The sequence below is a fragment of the Ambystoma mexicanum genome, unplaced genomic scaffold, assembly GCF_040938575.1.
Source record: "Ambystoma mexicanum isolate Mex_15411 unplaced genomic scaffold, UKY_AmexF1_1 Mex_scaf46, whole genome shotgun sequence".
Lineage (NCBI taxonomy): Eukaryota > Metazoa > Chordata > Amphibia > Caudata > Ambystomatidae > Ambystoma > Ambystoma mexicanum.
Window position 1 is genome coordinate 89,026 of NW_027182462.1, and position 12,321 is coordinate 101,346.

Sequence of the window (12,321 nt, forward strand, 5' to 3'; positions counted from 1 at the left end):
GTTCTTCCTTACCCGGCCATTGATAGATAAACACATCAAGTTGAAGTTCAGAAAAATATAACAAGAGCTCCTGGAGGGTTCACAACACTAATCCAGAGGAAGGTGCTTGAGCTTCCGTATGGCACACCATTAGTAGTAAAACCAGCATAACGCAAGCTCCAGTTTCCCAGTGTTTGGCATCATTCAACGTTTCCAGCCAAGATCAAAGTTCAGATGCTGCTGCTTCCTGTGATGTCATTGAATTTAAATAGTGAGTGATGGCAATAACCCTTTTCCAATTAAATTTTGCCACATCAACGTCCCTGAAAATAGAGAAAGGCGTGCAACCCAGAACCGCTGTACTGTTCAATAGAGTAAGGGCTTCACCGTGATCATCTGCATCTGTCATCACAAAATTATCAAGGTCTTTTTCTTGAAGAAATTAGGTCCAGAAAGCCGACCTTCCCCACAGACTATTCAGACACCTTGCGCTTGTGGCTTTGTTATAGGCCCGAATCCATTGGTAAATGGTTGCACAGGTACAATGTGCAATATCAGTTCCTATTCAACAATGTTCAAGAAAATTACCATTTGGAGGCCCTGATGAGGATCGAACTCACGACCCCTGGTTTACAAGACCAGTGCTCTGCCACTGAGCTACAGAGCCCCTCAGGTTACGACGCATAACAGCAACACAACGAGCACACAACATGATGTTTACTGGGTAGACATATTTGAAGGGTGTGTGAGAATGTATGTATATGATTGTGATTTGACCTGTTTTTTTCTGGCCGATTTTTTGAGGAGCAGCTAATTTGTGCGTATTCCGTGCAATTTTAGGGTGACTAATGAGGAGATGTGATGCGTGAAAGTTGAAAAAAACATGTACATGGCAGCAGAGAGACAATATGGATATTACCTTTGCTTTTTTAAATTTCTATCCGGATTCTGGCTCAAAGGGTAGTCAAGCACAGCAGATTGCATTCCTGCCAGTAACACGACAACCTTGTTTGTGTCCTTCTTAATCAACTAACATGCATATTTTCACTTTTGTCTGTATGTTCTTTGAAAGCCAATGGCAATGGTGCTTAGAGCAATGCAGATGTTTAAAAAAGATTTCAAAAGTTAAAATCGACAAAGGTGGGATTCGAAACCACGCGTGTACAGCAGATTAGCAGTCCATCGCCTTAACCACTCGGCCACCTCGTCTACAGGGATTATGTTAGGCATTCAAGTCTTTACAGGTAATAACACAAACATCTTCAAAATAGAACCACAATGCGTTCCTTGTTGAGGTACATCCAGCCGTTTGCAGGAAAACTGCCTCACTTGCTGTTGAGAAAAATTCATCAAAGTCCTGGGGTGTTTATAGGCATCGCCAAGATGACATTGGGAGGTGTTTCAATTGACACGTGTTGAATATGAGGAAGAGCATCATGCTGGCTCCAGTGGCACTGCCTGCAGCATGACAAAAATGTAGAAGGGACATTTGACTGCACCATTGGCTGAACATCAGTGGCAAAGTGTATATCAGGCTAAAAGGTAAGCTCCAGTGGCACAATATGGGCACTACAAGGCACCCATAATTTGGTGTCAGCTAAAAAGACAATGCCAGAGCTTGTGGGTGCTTTTGTACACTTGTGTGTGTGTTTGTGGGTGTAGTTTCATGTCGAAAACCAAAACACAGCAGCTCCAGTGGCGCAATCGGTTAGCGCGCGGTACTTATACAGCAGTACATGCAGTGAGCAATGCCGAGGTTGTGAGTTCAAGCCTCACCTGGAGCAACTTTGGAACTTTTTACTAATTCACCTCAAAACTGAATTATTGAACCAATAAATGTTCTGGACATTTTTTGGTTCACCTCAAGGTTTCCTTGATTGTCAGTTAATGTTGTATGACAGCTCCTCTGCCTTTTAGACATGGAATACTCATTGCAAGTTATTTATGGGGTGTTTGCGCTTTAAATACAGCTATGGAGGGTTTTTGAAAATAGAACAGAAAATAAAAAATGTCAACTGTTATTATACTCCATTTTCTGCTGAGCACCACTTACGGAAGACATTTGTAAAGGTAGAAAAAGGGTTACTGGAGTAGGATCCAGGAGACAATATCAACTTACAAAGAATAATGTTGTCTATTTACTGCATTATCGCCTTTGAAGCAAACCTCTGAGAATAAATACCCTTTCACTAATCAGGCAGTCACTTTGATAAAATCAAGCAGAACAAGGATGCTGATAGGAACTCGCCTCATTTGCATATGGGCTAGGGCTTCTGGGAGCCATGAGAATTAGGAGTTGAAGGTTTTGCAGATCGAGATTGCTAAAGGGCTGGGCATTTGCACAGACCTCTCCATGCCTGATTGGTGCCGAAGGTTAGTTGCAAGTGGTCCCCTGCTCACCCTACCTTACACAGGGCCATGCCCAGTTAGGCCCATCAGGGCTAGGCCCGGCAGGGCTAAGCCCGGCGTTTGTCAGGCGTTCGTCAGGCGAAGTGCCTGGACCCCTGCTCATCATACCTCAGAATCTGGTCTAGCTATTGCAGACATGGGGAATGGTGCTTATATCCCATTGACAGCGCCCACAAGCTGCATACTAATAGCCAATGATGTGTGAATGCGGTCAGGGTAGCAGACATATAGAACAATTGGGTGGGTTCGCTTCCGAACTGGATGCACAGGAGCAGGAGAGAATGGCTGTTGGCGATGTATGCAACTTGCTCTGCGTGAACACATCTACCGACCCCTTCCCCTACACACACGGGCACATACACACACACACACACACATAGCCATTGGAGCTATGCAGAGCTAATCAGAAAGATTGGTAATCATTAGAACATGAAAGATATGTGTTCATTTTTTATTAAACTTGTGGACTCCCGCAGAAACGGAGGGACTCACATCTCTAATTGAGGCTTGCTTACCTCTATACAAATGTGTTTGCTGGCTGTCTTTCTTCAACTGGTATGTGCGGTTGTGTCTGTCTTTGTCTTTCAACACGCCTGGCACGTTTACATTATCAAAGAGATGATTGTATGGAGATGGGGAACACCCCTCCGTTGCATTGTGAACTTGAACAGTCTTTTCACCAAAGCAGCTACATGCGACATTGCAAGGTTTTTGTCAGTCTTTGCCTGAAAACATTAGGCCTTCCTCTCGAACTCTATTTCACTCCTTCTGTGGAAGACTTCAATTATGAGGATGCATCCCGTCATAAAAGGTTCTCTGTAGATGGTGCAACTCTGGCTTCTCTTCCCCGTGCTTTTTGAAAATAATCCGCCCGAGGCCCTGATGAGGTTTGAACTCATGACCCCTGGTTTACGAGACCAGTGCTCTGCCACTGAGCTACAAGGCCACCTGCTGCTTGCTCACAGCCAACAACAGAAAGTGCAAAGAAACCATGGTTTTTACCTAGGTAGATCTCCAGGTATATGAATTTCTGGTTGTGTAAAAATGGCTGTATATCTCTGCATGTGTTCAGTACGTCATCATACATCTGATTTGCGAAAGCGTGTGTGCTTATGTTGGTGATACATTGTCGGTATGCGTTTGAGTATGTACTTTTACGGGTATGTATGTATTGAGTAGGATGCTGAACAGGTTCATGAGTTTAGATAGCAGGTCAGAATGATGGCAAAAGGAACATGTAAAAGGCAGACAACTAAAAGAAAAAAGAATTTGGGATGCAAGCTTGGGAGTTTACTAACTGCGCTGATTTTGGCTCCTATAATAGTAAAGAATGGAAACCTACGAGGAAAGTCTTTGACTAATTTCATTCTCCGCCTGCACCAATGAACTTATTTTTACATCTCTATTTCCATATCTGTACTCATTCCTGTCTTTCACAGGGAGGTTGAAAGACTTTGGTCTATGTTTAAATGCAGACTATAAAGAAAAAATACGACGAAGGTGGGATTCGAACCCACGCGTGCAGAGCACAATGGATTAGCAGTCCATCGCCTTAACCACTCGGCCACCTCGTCTGTTTGGGAACGGTGCTCGAATCCCATGCTTAAAGAAGAGATAAAACAATGGTGGTGCAAAGTCAGTGAAAAATAGATCATGTTTGTCATAATAGAAACAAGATCGTTGACTCGTTCTTCCTTACCCGGCCATTGATAGATAAACACATCAAGTTGAAGTTCAGAAAAATATAACAAGAGCTCCTGGAGGGTTCACAACACTAATCCAGAGGAAGGTGCTTGAGCTTCCGTATGGCACACCATTAGTAGTAAAACCAGCATAACGCAAGCTCCAGTTTCCCAGTGTTTGGCATCATTCAACGTTTCCAGCCAAGATCAAAGTTCAGATGCTGCTGCTTCCTGTGATGTCATTGAATTTAAATAGTGAGTGATGGCAATAACCCTTTTCCAATTAAATTTTGCCACATCAACGTCCCTGAAAATAGAGAAAGGCGTGCAACCCAGAACCGCTGTACTGTTCAATAGAGTAAGGGCTTCACCGTGATCATCTGCATCTGTCATCACAAAATTATCAAGGTCTTTTTCTTGAAGAAATTAGGTCCAGAAAGCCGACCTTCCCCACAGACTATTCAGACACCTTGCGCTTGTGGCTTTGTTATAGGCCCGAATCCATTGGTAAAAGGTTGCACAGGTACAATGTGCAATATCAGTTCCTATTCAACAATGTTCAAGAAAATTACCATTTGGAGGCCCTGATGAGGATCGAACTCACGACCCCTGGTTTACAAGACCAGTGCTCTGCCACTGAGCTACAGAGCCCCTCAGGTTACGACGCATAACAGCAACACAACGAGCACACAACATGATGTTTACTGGGTAGACATATTTGAAGGGTGTGTGAGAATGTATGTATATGATTGTGATTTGACCTGTTTTTTTCTGGCCGATTTTTTGAGGAGCAGCTAATTTGTGCGTATTCCGTGCAATTTTAGGGTGACTAATGAGGAGATGTGATGCGTGAAAGTTGAAAAAAACATGTACATGGCAGCAGAGAGACAATATGGATATTACCTTTGCTTTTTTAAATTTCTATCCGGATTCTGGCTCAAAGGGTAGTCAAGCACAGCAGATTGCATTCCTGCCAGTAACACGACAACCTTGTTTGTGTCCTTCTTAATCAACTAACATGCATATTTTCACTTTTGTCTGTATGTTCTTTGAAAGCCAATGGCAATGGTGCTTAGAGCAATGCAGATGTTTAAAAAAGATTTCAAAAGTTAAAATCGACAAAGGTGGGATTCGAAACCACGCGTGTACAGCAGATTAGCAGTCCATCGCCTTAACCACTCGGCCACCTCGTCTACAGGGATTATGTTAGGCATTCAAGTCTTTACAGGTAATAACACAAACATCTTCAAAATAGAACCACAATGCGTTCCTTGTTGAGGTACATCCAGCCGTTTGCAGGAAAACTGCCTCACTTGCTGTTGAGAAAAATTCATCAAAGTCCTGGGGTGTTTATAGGCATCGCCAAGATGACATTGGGAGGTGTTTCAATTGACACGTGTTGAATATGAGGAAGAGCATCATGCTGGCTCCAGTGGCACTGCCTGCAGCATGACAAAAATGTAGAAGGGACATTTGACTGCACCATTGGCTGAACATCAGTGGCAAAGTGTATATCAGGCTAAAAGGTAAGCTCCAGTGGCACAATATGGGCACTACAAGGCACCCATAATTTGGTGTCAGCTAAAAAGACAATGCCAGAGCTTGTGGGTGCTTTTGTACACTTGTGTGTGTGTTTGTGGGTGTAGTTTCATGTCGAAAACCAAAACACAGCAGCTCCAGTGGCGCAATCGGTTAGCGCGCGGTACTTATACAGCAGTACATGCAGTGAGCAATGCCGAGGTTGTGAGTTCAAGCCTCACCTGGAGCAACTTTGGAACTTTTTACTAATTCACCTCAAAACTGAATTATTGAACCAATAAATGTTCTGGACATTTTTTGGTTCACCTCAAGGTTTCCTTGATTGTCAGTTAATGTTGTATGACAGCTCCTCTGCCTTTTAGACATGGAATACTCATTGCAAGTTATTTATGGGGTGTTTGCGCTTTAAATACAGCTACGGAGGGTTTTTGAAAATAGAACAGAAAATAAAAAATGTCAACTGTTATTATACTCCATTTTCTGCTGAGCACCACTTACGGAAGACATTTGTAAAGGTAGAAAAAGGGTTACTGGAGTAGGATCCAGGAGACAATATCAACTTACAAAGAATAATGTTGTCTATTTACTGCATTATCGCCTTTGAAGCAAACCTCTGAGAATAAATACCCTTTCACTAATCAGGCAGTCACTTTGATAAAATCAAGCAGAACAAGGATGCTGATAGGAACTCGCCTCATTTGCATATGGGCTAGGGCTTCTGGGAGCCATGAGAATTAGGAGTTGAAGGTTTTGCAGATCGAGATTGCTAAAGGGCTGGGCATTTGCACAGACCTCTCCATGCCTGATTGGTGCCGAAGGTTAGTTGCAAGTGGTCCCCTGCTCACCCTACCTTACACAGGGCCATGCCCAGTTAGGCCCCTCAGGGCTAGGCCCGGCAGGGCTAAGCCCGGCGTTCGTCAGGCGAAGTGCCTGGACCCCTGCTCATCATACCTCAGAATCTGGTCTAGCTATTGCAGACATGGGGAATGGTGCTTATATCCCATTGACAGCGCCCACAAGCTGCATACTAATAGCCAATGATGTGTGAATGCGGTCAGGGTAGCAGACATATAGAACAATTGGGTGGGTTCGCTTCCGAACTGGATGCACAGGAGCAGGAGAGAATGGCTGTTGGCGATGTATGCAACTTGCTCTGCGTGAACACATCTACCGACCCCTTCCCCTACACACACGGGCACATACACACACACACACACACATAGCCATTGGAGCTATGCAGAGCTAATCAGAAAGATTGGTAATCATTAGAACATGAAAGATATGTGTTCATTTTTTATTAAACTTGTGGACTCCCGCAGAAACGGAGGGACTCACATCTCTAATTGAGGCTTGCTTACCTCTATACAAATGTGTTTGCTGGCTGTCTTTCTTCAACTGGTATGTGCGGTTGTGTCTGTCTTTGTCTTTCAACACGCCTGGCACGTTTACATTATCAAAGAGATGATTGTATGGAGATGGGGAACACCCCTCCGTTGCATTGTGAACTTGAACAGTCTTTTCACCAAAGCAGCTACATGCGACATTGCAAGGTTTTTGTCAGTCTTTGCCTGAAAACATTAGGCCTTCCTCTCGAACTCTATTTCACTCCTTCTGTGGAAGACTTCAATTATGAGGATGCATCCCGTCATAAAAGGTTCTCTGTAGATGGTGCAACTCTGGCTTCTCTTCCCCGTGCTTTTTGAAAATAATCCGCCCGAGGCCCTGATGAGGTTTGAACTCATGACCCCTGGTTTACGAGACCAGTGCTCTGCCACTGAGCTACAAGGCCACCTGCTGCTTGCTCACAGCCAACAACAGAAAGTGCAAAGAAACCATGGTTTTTACCTAGGTAGATCTCCAGGTATATGAATTTCTGGTTGTGTAAAAATGGCTGTATATCTCTGCATGTGTTCAGTACGTCATCATACATCTGATTTGCGAAAGCGTGTGTGCTTATGTTGGTGATACATTGTCGGTATGCGTTTGAGTATGTACTTTTACGGGTATGTATGTATTGAGTAGGATGCTGAACAGGTTCATGAGTTTAGATAGCAGGTCAGAATGATGGCAAAAGGAACATGTAAAAGGCAGACAACTAAAAGAAAAAAGAATTTGGGATGTAAGCTTGGGAGTTTACTAACTGCGCTGATTTTGGCTCCTATAATAGTAAAGAATGGAAACCTACGAGGAAAGTCTTTGACTAATTTCATTCTCCGCCTGCACCAATGAACTTATTTTTACATCTCTATTTCCATATCTGTACTCATTCCTGTCTTTCACAGGGAGGTTGAAAGACTTTGGTCTATGTTTAAATGCAGACTATAAAGAAAAAATACGACGAAGGTGGGATTCGAACCCACGCGTGCAGAGCACAATGGATTAGCAGTCCATCGCCTTAACCACTCGGCCACCTCGTCTGTTTGGGAACGGTGCTCGAATCCCATGCTTAAAGAAGAGATAAAACAATGGTGGTGCAAAGTCAGTGAAAAATAGATCATGTTTGTCATAATAGAAACAAGATCGTTGACTCGTTCTTCCTTACCCGGCCATTGATAGATAAACACATCAAGTTGAAGTTCAGAAAAATATAACTAGAGCTCCTGGAGGGTTCACAACACTAATCCAGAGGAAGGTGCTTGAGCTTCCGTATGGCACACCATTAGTAGTAAAACCAGCATAACGCAAGCTCCAGTTTCCCAGTGTTTGGCATCATTCAACGTTTCCAGCCAAGATCAAAGTTCAGATGCTGCTGCTTCCTGTGATGTCATTGAATTTAAATAGTGAGTGATGGCAATAACCCTTTTCCAATTAAATTTTGCCACATCAACGTCCCTGAAAATAGAGAAAGGCGTGCAACCCAGAACCGCTGTACTGTTCAATAGAGTAAGGGCTTCACCGTGATCATCTGCATCTGTCATCACAAAATTATCAAGGTCTTTTTCTTGAAGAAATTAGGTCCAGAAAGCCGACCTTCCCCACAGACTATTCAGACACCTTGCGCTTGTGGCTTTGTTATAGGCCCGAATCCATTGGTAAAAGGTTGCACAGGTACAATGTGCAATATCAGTTCCTATTCAACAATGTTCAAGAAAATTACCATTTGGAGGCCCTGATGAGGATCGAACTCACGACCCCTGGTTTACAAGACCAGTGCTCTGCCACTGAGCTACAGAGCCCCTCAGGTTACGACGCATAACAGCAACACAACGAGCACACAACATGATGTTTACTGGGTAGACATATTTGAAGGGTGTGTGAGAATGTATGTATATGATTGTGATTTGACCTGTTTTTTTCTGGCCGATTTTTTGAGGAGCAGCTAATTTGTGCGTATTCCGTGCAATTTTAGGGTGACTAATGAGGAGATGTGATGCGTGAAAGTTGAAAAAAACATGTACATGGCAGCAGAGAGACAATATGGATATTACCTTTGCTTTTTTAAATTTCTATCCGGATTCTGGCTCAAAGGGTAGTCAAGCACAGCAGATTGCATTCCTGCCAGTAACACGACAACCTTGTTTGTGTCCTTCTTAATCAACTAACATGCATATTTTCACTTTTGTCTGTATGTTCTTTGAAAGCCAATGGCAATGGTGCTTAGAGCAATGCAGATGTTTAAAAAAGATTTCAAAAGTTAAAATCGACAAAGGTGGGATTCGAAACCACGCGTGTACAGCAGATTAGCAGTCCATCGCCTTAACCACTCGGCCACCTCGTCTACAGGGATTATGTTAGGCATTCAAGTCTTTACAGGTAATAACACAAACATCTTCAAAATAGAACCACAATGCGTTCCTTGTTGAGGTACATCCAGCCGTTTGCAGGAAAACTGCCTCACTTGCTGTTGAGAAAAATTCATCAAAGTCCTGGGGTGTTTATAGGCATCGCCAAGATGACATTGGGAGGTGTTTCAATTGACACGTGTTGAATATGAGGAAGAGCATCATGCTGGCTCCAGTGGCACTGCCTGCAGCATGACAAAAATGTAGAAGGGACATTTGACTGCACCATTGGCTGAACATCAGTGGCAAAGTGTATATCAGGCTAAAAGGTAAGCTCCAGTGGCACAATATGGGCACTACAAGGCACCCATAATTTGGTGTCAGCTAAAAAGACAATGCCAGAGCTTGTGGGTGCTTTTGTACACTTGTGTGTGTGTTTGTGGGTGTAGTTTCATGTCGAAAACCAAAACACAGCAGCTCCAGTGGCGCAATCGGTTAGCGCGCGGTACTTATACAGCAGTACATGCAGTGAGCAATGCCGAGGTTGTGAGTTCAAGCCTCACCTGGAGCAACTTTGGAACTTTTTACTAATTCACCTCAAAACTGAATTATTGAACCAATAAATGTTCTGGACATTTTTTGGTTCACCTCAAGGTTTCCTTGATTGTCAGTTAATGTTGTATGACAGCTCCTCTGCCTTTTAGACATGGAATACTCATTGCAAGTTATTTATGGGGTGTTTGCGCTTTAAATACAGCTACGGAGGGTTTTTGAAAATAGAACAGAAAATAAAAAATGTCAACTGTTATTATACTCCATTTTCTGCTGAGCACCACTTACGGAAGACATTTGTAAAGGTAGAAAAAGGGTTACTGGAGTAGGATCCAGGAGACAATATCAACTTACAAAGAATAATGTTGTCTATTTACTGCATTATCGCCTTTGAAGCAAACCTCTGAGAATAAATACCCTTTCACTAATCAGGCAGTCACTTTGATAAAATCAAGCAGAACAAGGATGCTGATAGGAACTCGCCTCATTTGCATATGGGCTAGGGCTTCTGGGAGCCATGAGAATTAGGAGTTGAAGGTTTTGCAGATCGAGATTGCTAAAGGGCTGGGCATTTGCACAGACCTCTCCATGCCTGATTGGTGCCGAAGGTTAGTTGCAAGTGGTCCCCTGCTCACCCTACCTTACACAGGGCCATGCCCAGTTAGGCCCCTCAGGGCTAGGCCCGGCAGGGCTAAGCCCGGCGTTCGTCAGGCGAAGTGCCTGGACCCCTGCTCATCATACCTCAGAATCTGGTCTAGCTATTGCAGACATGGGGAATGGTGCTTATATCCCATTGACAGCGCCCACAAGCTGCATACTAATAGCCAATGATGTGTGAATGCGGTCAGGGTAGCAGACATATAGAACAATTGGGTGGGTTCGCTTCCGAACTGGATGCACAGGAGCAGGAGAGAATGGCTGTTGGCGATGTATGCAACTTGCTCTGCGTGAACACATCTACCAACCCCTTCCCCTACACACACGGGCACATACACACACACACACACACATAGCCATTGGAGCTATGCAGAGCTAATCAGAAAGATTGGTAATCATTAGAACATGAAAGATATGTGTTCATTTTTTATTAAACTTGTGGACTCCCGCAGAAACGGAGGGACTCACATCTCTAATTGAGGCTTGCTTACCTCTATACAAATGTGTTTGCTGGCTGTCTTTCTTCAACTGGTATGTGCGGTTGTGTCTGTCTTTGTCTTTCAACACGCCTGGCACGTTTACATTATCAAAGAGATGATTGTATGGAGATGGGGAACACCCCTCCGTTGCATTGTGAACTTGAACAGTCTTTTCACCAAAGCAGCTACATGCGACATTGCAAGGTTTTTGTCAGTCTTTGCCTGAAAACATTAGGCCTTCCTCTCGAACTCTATTTCACTCCTTCTGTGGAAGACTTCAATTATGAGGATGCATCCCGTCATAAAAGGTTCTCTGTAGATGGTGCAACTCTGGCTTCTCTTCCCCGTGCTTTTTGAAAATAATCCGCCCGAGGCCCTGATGAGGTTTGAACTCATGACCCCTGGTTTACGAGACCAGTGCTCTGCCACTGAGCTACAAGGCCACCTGCTGCTTGCTCACAGCCAACAACAGAAAGTGCAAAGAAACCATGGTTTTTACCTAGGTAGATCTCCAGGTATATGAATTTCTGGTTGTGTAAAAATGGCTGTATATCTCTGCATGTGTTCAGTACGTCATCATACATCTGATTTGCGAAAGCGTGTGTGCTTATGTTGGTGATACATTGTCGGTATGCGTTTGAGTATGTACTTTTACGGGTATGTATGTATTGAGTAGGATGCTGAACAGGTTCATGAGTTTAGATAGCAGGTCAGAATGATGGCAAAAGGAACATGTAAAAGGCAGACAACTAAAAGAAAAAAGAATTTGGGATGTAAGCTTGGGAGTTTACTAACTGCGCTGATTTTGGCTCCTATAATAGTAAAGAATGGAAACCTACGAGGAAAGTCTTTGACTAATTTCATTCTCCGCCTGCACCAATGAACTTATTTTTACATCTCTATTTCCATATCTGTACTCATTCCTGTCTTTCACAGGGAGGTTGAAAGACTTTGGTCTATGTTTAAATGCAGACTATAAAGAAAAAATACGACGAAGGTGGGATTCGAACCCACGCGTGCAGAGCACAATGGATTAGCAGTCCATCGCCTTAACCACTCGGCCACCTCGTCTGTTTGGGAACGGTGCTCGAATCCCATGCTTAAAGAAGAGATAAAACAATGGTGGTGCAAAGTCAGTGAAAAATAGATCATGTTTGTCATAATAGAAACAAGATCGTTGACTCGTTCTTCCTTACCCGGCCATTGATAGATAAACACATCAAGTTGAAGTTCAGAAAAATATAACAAGAGCTCCTGGAGGGTTCACAACACTAATCCAGAGGAAGGTGCTTGAGCTTCCGT

At 43.5% G+C, this 12,321-nt stretch overlaps 12 non-coding genes across 12 annotated transcripts; 3 read left to right on the forward strand and 9 right to left on the reverse strand.

Moving 5' to 3' along the window:
• Positions 1-574: 574 nt before the first annotated feature.
• TRNAT-UGU (transfer RNA threonine (anticodon UGU)) lies at positions 575-646 on the reverse strand. Its single transcript has one exon. It is a non-coding gene; the product is annotated as a tRNA-Thr (tRNA).
• Positions 647-1,668: 1,022 nt separating this feature from the next.
• Positions 1,669-1,763, forward strand: TRNAI-UAU (transfer RNA isoleucine (anticodon UAU)). Its single transcript has 2 exons — positions 1,669-1,706; positions 1,728-1,763. It is a non-coding gene; the product is annotated as a tRNA-Ile (tRNA).
• Positions 1,764-3,262: 1,499 nt separating this feature from the next.
• Positions 3,263-3,334, reverse strand: TRNAT-CGU (transfer RNA threonine (anticodon CGU)). Its single transcript has one exon. It is a non-coding gene; the product is annotated as a tRNA-Thr (tRNA).
• A 546-nt stretch (positions 3,335-3,880) lies between these two features.
• Positions 3,881-3,962, reverse strand: TRNAS-GCU (transfer RNA serine (anticodon GCU)). The gene has a single exon. It is a non-coding gene; the product is annotated as a tRNA-Ser (tRNA).
• A 687-nt stretch (positions 3,963-4,649) lies between these two features.
• Positions 4,650-4,721, reverse strand: TRNAT-UGU (transfer RNA threonine (anticodon UGU)). Its single transcript has one exon. It is a non-coding gene; the product is annotated as a tRNA-Thr (tRNA).
• Positions 4,722-5,743: 1,022 nt separating this feature from the next.
• Positions 5,744-5,838, forward strand: TRNAI-UAU (transfer RNA isoleucine (anticodon UAU)). Its single transcript has 2 exons — positions 5,744-5,781; positions 5,803-5,838. It is a non-coding gene; the product is annotated as a tRNA-Ile (tRNA).
• A 1,488-nt stretch (positions 5,839-7,326) lies between these two features.
• Positions 7,327-7,398, reverse strand: TRNAT-CGU (transfer RNA threonine (anticodon CGU)). The gene has a single exon. It is a non-coding gene; the product is annotated as a tRNA-Thr (tRNA).
• A 546-nt stretch (positions 7,399-7,944) lies between these two features.
• TRNAS-GCU (transfer RNA serine (anticodon GCU)) lies at positions 7,945-8,026 on the reverse strand. The gene has a single exon. It is a non-coding gene; the product is annotated as a tRNA-Ser (tRNA).
• Positions 8,027-8,713: 687 nt separating this feature from the next.
• On the reverse strand, positions 8,714-8,785 carry TRNAT-UGU (transfer RNA threonine (anticodon UGU)). The gene has a single exon. It is a non-coding gene; the product is annotated as a tRNA-Thr (tRNA).
• A 1,022-nt stretch (positions 8,786-9,807) lies between these two features.
• Positions 9,808-9,902, forward strand: TRNAI-UAU (transfer RNA isoleucine (anticodon UAU)). Its single transcript has 2 exons — positions 9,808-9,845; positions 9,867-9,902. It is a non-coding gene; the product is annotated as a tRNA-Ile (tRNA).
• Positions 9,903-11,390: 1,488 nt separating this feature from the next.
• TRNAT-CGU (transfer RNA threonine (anticodon CGU)) lies at positions 11,391-11,462 on the reverse strand. The gene has a single exon. It is a non-coding gene; the product is annotated as a tRNA-Thr (tRNA).
• A 546-nt stretch (positions 11,463-12,008) lies between these two features.
• Positions 12,009-12,090, reverse strand: TRNAS-GCU (transfer RNA serine (anticodon GCU)). Its single transcript has one exon. It is a non-coding gene; the product is annotated as a tRNA-Ser (tRNA).
• Positions 12,091-12,321: the final 231 nt, after the last annotated feature.